Consider the following 13,753-nt stretch of genomic DNA (forward strand, 5'->3'; position numbering starts at 1 on the left):
TTAAAAGAGCTAGCAAATTTTAGTTTCTAATTCTATAGGGTGATTTAATTTTCTATGTAAGAAAGTACCTTAACTGAAATAATTTTTTCAGGCTTTTCGTAGACTTCCTAAATTGTTCCATTTTTGTAAATAGTTTGAAAAAATAATTTTTTCATGAACATGTTTAAAAGCTAGAAGAGCAATTGAAATTTTCTAAATACATGAATATTTTTAAATTTAGATTTTAAATATGTATTGGCTTTTTCACATCTGGCAGAGAAGATACTTGTGGTTTACAGTGGAACAGGTAGCTCAATGATTTATACTCTTTAAAGGTGACTGTCCCTATGGAAGACTCAATAAGAGAAGGAATGATGCTCAGAAATCCCCTGGCTCACTGTCGCCTGAATCAAGAGCTACGTTTTAATATTAGTGCTTGGAAGATAAACACTGCAGCCTCCAAGGGAGATGATCCTCACTGGGTATCAAATGACTCCAAGTGGGAGAACAGAGAAAAGACTCAGCTGTTGACAAGCAGAGCTAAGTAAATATTTACGCCAGAAATGTGCACATTTGCTATAATAACATCACCCCTTCCCAGCCGCCCCAACAGATAAATAGATATTTTAGATTCCTCCCAGGAATATGGCATTCGTGGGATATTATTTTAAGTTATGTAGCTTTTGGTGGGATGTTAAAGAGGATTTCTGTACAGACAAATATACTACATACTTGATAATTCCTTGGATAATTTAACAGAGCCCCAGCCAATGTTCTTTGTGGTCAGAGGCCATCACTTGACTAGTATAAAATATCAACAACAAGTCTCTTCTAGTCAGCATGCTCTGCTCTTCTAATGCTTGGTACGGAGAGGTGCCCTACCCCACTGGGAGAATATTACTCAATATTAGGAATGACCTAATATCCTACATTCATTTTGACAAATGAAATATTGTCCTAGAGTCCTTTTGCAGTTCCATCTTCCAGGCCATTACTGAAGGCATGGTGTTCAGAAACCCAATTACCTTTTTTTTCCCCTTTGCTAGAAATGCCACACACATTGCCAATTTTCCTTCCAAAATTCAGAAGTGATATAACAATTAAAATGGATTTCTGTGTAGAAAGTGGTAGAGCCTAGCAGCTCAGCATTTCTTCACTTAAAAGCTGAAAATTGTATTTTCAAATAGTCTTCGTATTAGAGGAGACTTTTGTAAGCTTGCTTTCATTCTTTAACTTTGATTCTTTGAATACTGAGTTATCTTGGTTGGGATATTTTAGTCTGTTTAGTAAAGCCCACATTATCATTTTCTCAGTATAGGGAAAAGTCTTAGTTAATTAAGCCACATCCATGAATTGGATCCATTTCAATTATTTTTGAGATGTGATGCAATAGCAAATGTTCTTTAGAAAAATAACTTTATATGAGTCATAATCGAATTCTAAACCACCTGAAACATAACTAAGTGAATGAGGAAAATATGCCACTGGAAAGAAGCTGAAAAGTAGAAAGTTTTTTCTTGAGTTTATAATTATTATAGACTCTTTGGCATGAAGTATTGAACAAGTTACAAGAGCCTCAGTAAGGCTAAGAATCTTTGTTTCACTGTAGCCTCATAAGAACAAAGGAGAGATTCCTAATTCACATGTGATGTTGTTCTTCATTTCTCGTGTTGTTTTTTTTTTAGAACTACCAGCAGTTTTTTTCAACCAGGTTAAAAAACAAAACAAACAGGTTCACTTTTGCCAGATATCTTAGAATGAAGAAAACCACAGTGCGAGTCAGGCAAAACGAGAAATCTTGAATAATCATTTTTCATTGTGTAAGTTGCTGTGAGATTCTTTGGTTTTTATAATAAACAGTGCATACAATGAATGGAAGAGAAAATACCAAGTGTCTCAGAAGTCCATCTCAGAAACTGTAAAATGAGAAAAAAAAACCTTCTAAAAACTCTCCTAATATATCTCTCAGGACTGGAAGAACTATAACTATTTTAGGCCTGCCCTTCTGACCCCACTTTCTTTCTAGCAAGTCGACAGAATTCAATAATCAAATGCTTCGAATGATGCCAAAAAGTCTGACATAATACCCAAGCACAGTTATTGGAGTCACAGCTGGGGAGAGGCAGAAACCATACGTGGGTCTTTGTTGAGTCTAGGTCTGATTCAAAAACAAGAGAAAAACCATAAAAGCATCAAGCTAAGAAGACAATTGTATGTTTGGCCTTCCTGTAGAGACAATGGTAGGACTATTAGACTTCCACATTGTTTCAAAGTGAGTTCCTGGATTTCCTGTATCATAATTTCCCTTTCTGAGACTTTCAGAGCCACCCATATTCAAGGACAAGGCACCATGTAAAAACAAGATTTAATTAGGGACCCAGGAGGTGGTGAAGATTTAGTATTACCCAATCAAATTAAATATTCTTCTGTAGCTTTTTATTTTCTTACAACTTAGCAAAGTTACTCAGAATATAAATAGATCTAATGGAGAATAAGCCCAAGTGATTAACTCAATAGTTGCAAATGCTATGACCTTCTCAGAGAGCACTTGGTTTTCCACTTTTGTCTGAATCCATTTCAAGAAGAATTAAATTCAAAAATAATGTGGAAAATTGTTTGATCCAGTGTGCAAAAATTCAGGGTTCTTTCAGAAAGAATAAAATTGTGCCATATGTCTAAGAATTTACAGAAAACTATTTAAAGTTCTAAGTGTCCACTGTGGAATAGCTAGGAAAGCACTGGGGTCTAGTTCTGGTTTCATTCATTCACTCATTCACTGTCTCACCCATTTATTCTTTCCATAAATGTTTGTTGAGAACTACTATATGCTAGGACCTGTACTAGGCACTAGTGATACAATGTTGATCAAAATCAGATTTTGTTCTCCAAAGTTTATTAGTCTAGAGAGGAGGAGGTATATGTTTCTAAATAGTTGCTATATTATAGGTTCAAAAGGAATACGATGCTATGGGTGTAGACCTCAACCAATCTAGGCATCTAGGAAGGGTTCCTTGAAGAAGCAGGAGTTAAGCTTTGATCTAAAGGTTGAGTAGGAAGAGTTCATCATGTGAAGAAGGAAGGACATTCACGTAGAGGGAACAGCATATACAAAAATCATGGGGAAGCAGAGAGCACAGTATTTTGGAGACATTAAAGCCAGTGTTCCTAGGGACAACAACATCGTAAAAGCCATGAGTAAACTAAGTTTCTAGATCTTGGTTTCTAAATATCACTTTTTACTAAAAAGAGACAGTATGCCTCAGAGAAAAGGCCATATTTTCCAGGACATCTTGATGTATCAGAAAGTAAGAAAGTGCTGAAAGAATAAAGGGACTTGGAACTTGTCAAAATAACACTGAAGCAACTCCAAGAGGTTCCTTTTGGCCAAATTTCTGACAATTTGAGTACAAAAATAAATGATGATAGCAATAGATTATAAAACATGGGATAAAATAATAAACTATGAGTCTATGTTGATCAAATTACTAGGCATGAATAAATTAAAAATTTGATAACAAATAGGATATTCACATAGTCTCAAATTACTTTCCCACAAATACTTGTTAATTACACAGAAAAAAAATAATACTTTACAATGGAGAATCTTGGCAAACACCACCTTAACAAAGTTAACATCACTAGTATTGGTACAAAATGAAATTGTGTGCCATTTTATAGTAATCAGTGAGAAGAGCACAGATCATTTCTCTAGCATTCCTACAAAAGTATACAACTATCATGAAGGAAAATCAGAACAATCTAAATTGAAGGAAATTCTCCAGAATAATTGGCTTGTAATCATCAAGTTTCAAGGTCCTGAAAGTCAAGGGATTCTATGAGTAACTTGCCCTAGTTGAAGGAGACTAACCAAACACGATAAGTGACTCCAAAATGGAACTTTGGCTCTAAAGGAAATTATTTGAGTACTTTGTGAAAGTTGACTGAGTTCTGAGAGATGAAATGACTTTAAGTTGCTGATTTTGATGGTTGAATTTTAATTATGTAGAGGAATGCCCTTGTTTAGGAAAAAAAATGCATTGAATTATTTAGAGGTGATGGTATATCATGTCATCAATGTGTGCACCCAAATGGTTCCTGAAAAACAAATTACATGTACTATACTTGGAAGCTTCCTAGAAGTTTGAGATTGTTTCAAAATAAAAAATTAATCAATTAATTAAAAAAGACAAAAAAGGCCAGTGTGGCTAGAAACCTTGGACTTCAGTTTCCACATTGGGACAATAAAGAAGGGAGCTGAAATCCATGAATCTCAGATCCAGTTGTACCGTAGTGTGCTAACTAGTCCCCAGGAATGACATACAAAGGGGAAAAAATGTGCATTACTTTTCTATTGCTATGTAACAAAATACCCCAAATTTGGTAGGCAAGAAGTTTGGGATGGCCTGAGTTTTCTGGTGAAGGCTGAAATCCAGTTGTCGGCTTGAAGCCCCCACCTTCTTGCTGGCTGTCATCTGGGGACAGCTCTCAGCTCCTAGGGATTGTCCTCAGGTCCTTCCCTTATAGCCCCCTCTATCCCAGCAACAGAGAGTCTTCCTTACATCAAATCTCTCTCACATTTTTAATTTTCTCTTTCTCATCTGTTACTGTCTGCAGTAACTCTCTGCTTTTAAGGGCCTTGTATGATTAGGTTAGGCCAGCTAGATAATTTTTCCATCTTAATGGATTAGTAACCTTGATTATGTCTGCAATATCCCTTTTGCCATATTATATAACAGAATCATAGGAGGAACAGCAGTGGAAAATATTGTGGGGGCCCTCACAGAATTCTGCCTATGACAAAATAGTTGAGAAAAATGAATTTGGGTCTGTTATCAATCAATATAGGTACAGAAAAAAAGAGTATAAAACTCTGCTTCTCTGATTCATGAATTGAGGGTTGAGGAATTCTAGACCGTGGTCTCTGAGACATCGTCAGCAGTGAAGTTCTTTGATTTGTCTTTATTAGGCTGTAAGAGCAGGCACAGACTGTTTCTGATTTACTGTTGCATTGCTACCACTTAGCCCAATGCCTCGAACCTAGTGGATGCTCCAAAATGAGGGTATAAAGAATAAATAATAAGTGAATAATTATATATAACAACCAAAAATTTATTTTCTTGTTTGACTAATCAAAATCTTCAATGCTGGTCCCTCAGTGAATTATTCTTCCCGAATAGCCAGGTTAAGAAGAAATCTGACAGTTAATTTCCAGTTCCATTTTGATAGATAATATTTGTGCGTATATAGAATTCTGGAGGGTTTTTTTTAAGTAAATGTAATTTGCCAAGACTTGGAACATATCCATTTATCAATAGAAGAGGAAAATACATTGAGCATGAAAGGATCTTATGATGCTATATTGTTCCAATTAACAGATATAATAATGAAAGCTTGAAACATTCCTATATGAGGGTGTAGGAGGAAATCATTTTAAAGATTATTTTGGAAATAGCTTTATTGCTTTTTAATATTATGAAATGTGAATATGCTTAAGATAAAAAATTGGAAAATAAAGAAGGTATAAAGAAAATAAAGATAATTTGTTATCTCCAAGTCAAAGATAATCGTTCTCAATATTTTGATAGATATCCTTTCACACATTTTCCTCTGCACCTATGGGTGTCAACACACCAGCATATACACATGCAGTTCTATATAGATAATGCAGTTCTATATAGATAGTTTGCTCTTTTCATTTAAAAATATATCAAGATATAGTTTCATGATAATAAACATGATCATTTTTAATAGCAACAAGATATTTTATTTTATAGTTGTCATAACATATTTTATTTAGCCAATCCTTCCTGATATACTACTAAATAATTACCAATTTTTCTAGCAGTATACATATAACTTCAATGAACATTCTTGTACATCAATCTTTGAACTTTGGCTTAATTATTTCTGTAAAATAAATATCTAAAAGTACTATTGATAAGTCAAAGGGTATGCGAATCTTGATATTTTCAGATTGCCCTCAGAAATGTTTAACCACATAAGTAGATTATGAAGTACCTGTTTACCCTTGCCAACAATAGATATTATCAACTAAATGTTTAATGTTTGACACATGAAAATGATATATTGTTTTAATTTGTATTTCTTTTTATATAGTATTTTACATCTTTATTTCTCTTTTGAGTTTTAAAAAATATTTTAAGGTGAGGTTTTTAAATAGCTCTTAGACATTATTTTTTCTTATTACTTTGCCGGAAACTATAGTTTTACCATTTTAAAATATTTGTCATTTTCTACATCATTTTCAAGTGCATCAGTGTGGTGGGCAACCTCTAAAATGGCGCCCAAGGATCTTAAGCACCTGATATTCACAACCTTCTGTAGTCTCCTGCCCTTGAGTATCAGCCAGTCCTGTGATTTGCTTCTTTGTACAGCCAGCATAGTATGGAAAAGGGAATGGAATGTTGCTTCTGTGATTAGATTATAAAGTCTCATGACTTCTATCTTCTTAGCAGATTCTCTTTGTTGCCTTCTTAGTTTGCCTGCTCTGATGAAACAACTTGCCATGTCATAGAGACCCTCCTGGCAAGGAACTGAAGATAGCCTCTGGCCAAGAGCTGGCAAGGAATGGTCAACAGCCCATGAGGAAATGATTTCTACCAACAGCCATGTAGTCATATAAGTGGATCCTTCCCCAGTTGTGTCTTCAGATGAGACCCTAGGTCTGGCTAACACCTTGATTACAACCATTGCCATACTCATTCTTGCCTCACCAATTCCATTCTTGCCATACCCATTCTATTATTCCAATATCTCCAATGTTTACAATGTAAAGTTTCCGATGTACAGAAATGTGACTCTAGCTTTTATTTTATAGTATATGGATTAAATATTTATGCTGAAATTTCATATTATGAGTTATATATTGTATGGCAATTAGGCGATTTTAGTGTAACCAAATGGAAATTTGGTCTTACGTCTGTTTATTTTTGACAAAGAAAGATGATAAAAGCTCTTGCAGATGAGATGTAAGTTTCTTAGTCTGATAGGTGGTGTTGGAAGAAGAATAAATAATTATATTTACTTAGCATCTTCTGTAATGAGATTTTGTTTGCCTTATTACCTGATGTATTTGAAGTATTTGTGTCTTGTTTTTGTTAAAGAACTTATTGGATATACACTCAACATTTTATTCTTCAACTAGCACTGAGGTTTTTAAGGACACTCCTGTTTTGATTTCATGATAAACATTGGAAATTTTATAACTATTTATTTGCATGTACTTGTATTTATATATATTTGAGAATATGCTTACTATGTGTCCTGACTCATCTAGATTCTGTTAAAAATAAAAGATAAATATCTTACTTTTTAATTCTGGCATGCATAATTCCCCTGGGAAATGTTCCCTGGGAGGGCTGGTAATTACATAAAGTCACCCCCATTTTGTCTTGAGAGGATTTGAGAGCACCTCAGTTTCCTTGCCTAGAATAACAGCAGTTGTCTCTCAGCAGTTCTGTATTAATGTGGGTGAAAGTAGTTAAAGATTTAAGCCATTTTATGAACATAAGGGAGTTATCCATGAATGTCTTATTTGGCCCTCTGCTTATAAGGCATTGTCAGGGACGTAGACATTGTAATTTAGGGAAAAAGGAGAAAGCCTCTCTTGCTTCCCACATTACCTTCACCTCCTTTACTCCTTGACTCCTGCCTTCACCACATTAAATATCACCTCAAGAGATTCCTTTGAGAAAAGGAGAGTAACATTATTTTCTTTTCATTTAAATGTCCATTATTCCAAGAGATAGAGCTAAAATTTAGTAACAACTAATTGGGATTTCATTCCTACATTCACTAAGTGTAAGTTTCCACATTTTCACAAAATATTGAATTCAGTAGTGAACAAAACAAATTCATGGTTTTATCTACCATATACTTAGCTATTTATATTTTATTCTCACATAAAGGAGGTTGACAACACAGGAATTTTAAAGGTGAAAGTTAGTGGTAGACTGAAGTGGGTAAGAGGGAGAACGCAAAATAAATAGATGGATGCAGAAGAGGAAATAGATCACCTCATTTGCAGTCGTACCCTAATCAAGCCACTTTTGAGTAACCACACATTTTGTTCTAAACAAAAGAGATTATTTGCTTCCCTTCTGGCCCAAAGTCAGATTCTTCTTCCTAGTATGAATTTTCAGCACTTTATTTTGATTAGTTAAGAGAAGTCCAAAAATCCATGCTAAATATCAAGAGAATTCTTAGCCTTGGCAATTGGAAAAAATTAAAACTTATGATGTTTCCTATGGAGGAGTTAAGAAATTAATCTACTTTTCCTAAGTACAGAGAAAAAAACCTGTCTTCAATGCAAACTTCAACAGAATCTACATCTCAGGAAGAAGATGGGGACTGAACCACTTAGAGCATCTCCAGTCCTCATTACAGAACACTGTAGTAGTAAGATGATAATTTAACATAAGAAAACTGCCTTCCTGGATTTTCCTTGAGAAGTGATTAATATGTAAGAGTGGACAACTCAGGATTTCACTTCTACCTTCTCCATTTGATGACTCTCAGAATGACCAGATATGCCATGCACGGTGATGGAGAACAAGAACCATAGTTTGAAATCAGAACAATGGGATTCCACCCAGAACTGGTACCTATTAAATCTCTTCGAATCTCAGTTTTCTCATTAGTAACAATCTCAGCAGGATTGTTTTGAAATTCATTGATAAAAAGTATGAAAAGAGTTGCTGTACACATTACCTTTGTGATTTTTGTTGTGTCATGTGTGTAAATTCCAGAATATTCTAAGAGAAGCAGCATGATTTAGTTGTTCAAACACAGATGCTGTGACAGAAATTTAACTCTGCCACTCACAAGCAGCATGAAGAATTTAAATCTTCATTCCATTCCTTCAGGGTACATCCAAAGATATGCCTACACAAGGGATCCCTGGAAAGCATTTTTCAATTGACATAAAATTTTTAAAAAGACTTTGAAGTTCATCATGCAAATTTTAAATATTAAAAGAATTCAACTAAAATATATTTTTCTAAAAATATATTTTCTTTCATCTACCACACAGAAAAACACCAGCCAGTCTTATTATATAAATGACATCCTTTTAATTAATATGAGTTTTAAGAGAAGCCAACCCTTGAATTATTATTGTTGAATTAAGTTGCCATGTCCCTTGCAGTCAACAGAAAGTGACTGCAAAAAAAAAGGTGAAGTTTGAGATAATATTACTATCTGTTGCTAAAAAGATGTGAGGCAGTGGGATGAAAGGAAGAGGGAATCATAGCCACTTCTCTAGTTCCCATAAGGATATATTGTGATCATTAGGCTTCTCTGACATATTCAGTGGATGAACTTGAGTGCCCTCTTTCATGATCTATGATAGCCAACATATATTTGGAGTGATGGGAGTGTGTAGGCAATAGATTTATAGCATAGAGATGAAAAGTATGAATTTTAGCTTCAAAAAGACCTGTATTTGAATCTTAGTCATTCTGGTTCCTGGCTGTGGGATCTTAAGAAAATTATTAAATTTCTGTAAGTATCATCTTCTTCATATGAGATGGAGCAATAATCATAACAATTGTTACCAGAGTTGTAAGAATTAAATGGAATAATATAAATAGAACACCAAATCTTGTACTTTATGAGAGCTCAATAAATAGGAACTCTACATATATTGCTATTTTCCATGTGCTCTTAAATTATGTATAAAAATTGAGATGTAGTCATATATTTTAATGATATTCCTAAGTTTCTGAGTCCATTCATCCTCATATTCAATACACATATATTTCTCATTTTATAGCGTCATTTTTCTTATACTTTCTTTTGTAATATAGATGTAGTCCTGATAAACTAAATCAATATTTTGTAAACCAAATTATATTTGGTGATGAGGGGTAAGTATTACATTAGAGAAACATATTCTTTTAAAGGAATAATTTTCAAATGTATTAAAATGCATATTCTTTTGAAAATCTGATGATAGCTACGTATCTGTTTTCTACCCAAACGCACAAATCCTTACATGCACCAAACTTCATATATAATTAAAGGGACATATGGACCTTCCCTACAATTTTTAAGAAATTTTTAATGAAGTGGCTAAGCATTTCAGCCAATAGTTCAACCATTATTTACCTGTATAAAGTCAAATGTATGTATGGTAACTTTTAATGAAGTACCTTACATTAACTTTAATGTTTAATTCCATCTGAAAGATTTCATATGTCACAATGTTTGCTAATAAAATTATTTTTAGTCTAGGTTTATGAACTATGCTGTACCTAGCAGTTTCATATCCAGCAAATAAACTGTCACCAGAGAACCATAAATATTAGTGTCAGGTGGAAATATCAAATTACACAATCTGATTAATTACTTTTCTTTTATGTTTCTTCTGCACCAAAGAGCCAGAAAACATTTTTTTTCTAGAACAGTTCTTTTAAAACTCTATGTTTTCGGTAAACATCTTTTAGAAATTTCTATAAGGTACTTATTCTCCCAGCATATCAAGATCTAACAGGCATTTGAATCTTAAAATGAGTCAGCAAGGTGGTAAGTCTACAACTAAACACTCAGCTTCACTCCAACACTTGATATTGTATTAAAGTTAATGCAACATGGTGTTTTAGTATTTAAAAAATCAAATTATTAATAGACTCCAAAGACTTCCCTGCAGCAAAATTTGGTATTTCTTTTAACAAGAATAAATCCCAGTGACACCTTCTGAATCTGAATTTAAAGATCGGTTTCAGAAGATATGAGATCTTAAGGAAATGTAGTTTAGTTATTAGATAATCTTTAAAATTTCATTTATGAAGTTGAACATTTACCGGGAATAACCTAGGTTACCATCTCATTTGCAATTTGATCTCCATTATGTCTCCAAAATTCAACTAAGGGAGCCCAACTGTTGGCTTCACCTTTTTTTTTTAACTATGAGATTTTGATAATCCATTATCTGTGATACCTTATTGCAAGATTTACCTTCATTTGTTTGCTTTAATGTCATTAGGTAAATCAAGAGGCACATAAAAGCAGTTCTCATCATGGTGCTGAGAAACAACCTACACTGGCAGTTGGTTGGGTTGTTTATCTGGTGCATCTGACATGTGTAAAATGACAGCAGGATCACTCAGGAAATTCAATATACCCACACACAGAAGCCAAATATGTCAGCTTATTTTGGGAACCACTCTATCATGTAGATGCATTTGTTCTTGGAGCAGCCTCAGAAAGCCTCTTCTTTATCCAACTGTCTCTTGATCAAAGAAGCAGCCAATGTATGCTACATAAAGAATGGTTTTTCTCTGGAAAAGTTGTCTTATAGTCAATATTTTTCTTATTGCAAGGAAGATATTTTATTGCTAAATATTTGTTAATTGTCTGTTTTGGTAGCACAGAATGAACGATGGTTCCTGGAAGGCTGGTCATAGTCATCTGATAAATCACAAATAGTTAGTAAATCCTTGTAATGATGTATATGACATTTTTATCATATAAACGATATGCTTCTGAAGCAGGATGTATGGCAATGTATCTGCTGTTTGTTTAAAATGTTAGATTTTTATTCTTTATACTTGTAGTATAGTTCACCAAAAATTATTTAGCAACTAAAATTTAAAAATTAATTCAAATGCTATTGTGTTTTTATTAGAACATTTCAATAAAAGCAAATAATACTATATTAATTGTGACTAAAAATTAAGAATGATATTTGTTAGGGCACTAAACCATGCTTTTCCTCTTTCATTCCCTTGAATTATTTTCTTTACTTTACCTATAATTTCTACCCTATCTTGGGATTTGCTATTCGTGTAGCTTCTCTTGCTAATTCTATCCAGAATAGCCAAAATAATACTTTATAAACAATAAGTGACAAATATGATATATTGAAAGTATGCGAGTACCTCTGTCTTATTAGTTTCTGGGACTTGACACTACTGAATTGCTTTTAGATTCAGCAAGGATTTCACAAAACTCACAGAAAAATAAAATAATCATCAACATCCTGCAAGGACAAGCAATGCTTCACTGGTTGAGATGTGTCAGGTAGATTTGGAGCATTTTTTTCTCTGTGTGATATAGATTTAATGTTTCTAATTAAAACCAAGAACTGTGACAAAACTGTTTGTCTTTTTGAGCTTGTCTACTGAAAAAAATATTTTTTTCTTGTTTCTAACCTGCCACACATTAAACCTCTCCAAGATCAAATTGTTCTTTCCTTACATTGCAGTTAACAATTCGTTTTCTCCCCAAAATTAAAACTACAAATACAACATTTCTCTATACTTTCTAGTTGTTTGAGATAAATTTAATTTTGAACAGTTTCCATATGTTTTTTATGAGGCAAATGCTGTTGAGTTTTGAAATGGGCAGTTTCTAGGAGGAATCGTTTCTCCACCATTTTTGGCATTAACCACACTGATAGCGCATGATGATTAATACTTCTAGAATGGCGACACATTCCCTGCATTGAATAAGTACAGATGGTGCTGATTGTTTTTCCTACTTGTCATTGACTTTTAACTCACATTCACATTGAGTCCCAAAGTGTTATCCTCTTGGTGAAGAATAATGATGATGTGACCTCCAGATTAAAGATGTGACTTGTCAGTCGTTTTCAGACTCTGGCATTCGGAGTTGAGAACTCTTTTCCTGCTGCTCGGTGGCCTGCTATTAGCACTTTGTAAAGGCAAGATATCTACCTTTATTGCATCCCTGTTCTCTCTAGTCTCTACCTCAACTCTGAATCTCCAATCTCTCCTTCCTTGTTCTACAGGCTTCAGGAAGGGTTCCAGAAACCTCTTAAATTCCTTTTCATTTGTGCAAACACCACACACATGCACACACACACACACATATTCAGTGCTTAGTGGAGTGCCCGACACAAACTATTAATAAAGTTCGGTAAATTGCTGATAAAATAAAAGAATAACCAATGAAATTAATTACATTGAAATATGAAGGAAGGTTCCAGTGAATTTTGGAGTTGGATGAAAACATTTGTTTTGTTGCTGATTCTATCAAGGTAAATATAAAGAAAGATTCATTATTTGAGGGAATAGAGAGATTAATGTGGATACCATTTATAAGTTAAATGCATTAATAGACATTAACATTTCAAAATAATTCCTAAGCTACAACTACAAGGTGATTGGTAATTTTCTGAAAGTAATTATTACATTGTGAAAATAAATTATATATATAAAACTAGTTAGTGTTTATTAAGTTTAAAGTTTTGTCTACGAAAGTGATTCTGAAATTATTTTTCAGATTAAAATCTTAACTGTTCTCCTCACCCTTTCTTTAACTTTTTATTTTCCTTACTGGTACATTATACCTCATTAAGAAAGAATAGAAATAAAGAAAGAGAGAAACAACTGTAATTGTTGCAAAGTAAATTAATCTTATTGAATATTTTTCTAGTCTAGATAATATCAAAAAGATGTAAAACATGTATATATGTCAACACCTTATATTAGTAAGATACGATCATTATTATTTCTATGGTTGAGAAATGTATGTGAATTACATATAAATTATATGCAAATATATACCTGCATTGGATAGTGTTAGAGCTCCCATACATATTTCACCCTTCCCCACTATGTAGTAGCCCTGGAATTTGAGTGGGATTGATCCCACTGACAGCTCTAAGGGTGAGTTCTGATGGATCCTTTCTCATTGTCACAGTGATTGGTTTGGGGTGTGCATATCTTTCAGATGGAAGCCAGTCAACATGTCCTCAGTCGTAGTGACTACCTATTTAAGATCAGTCAAT

The sequence above is a fragment of the Gorilla gorilla genome, chromosome 4 (genome assembly GCF_029281585.2).
Source record: "Gorilla gorilla gorilla isolate KB3781 chromosome 4, NHGRI_mGorGor1-v2.1_pri, whole genome shotgun sequence".
Taxonomy (NCBI): domain Eukaryota; kingdom Metazoa; phylum Chordata; class Mammalia; order Primates; family Hominidae; genus Gorilla; species Gorilla gorilla.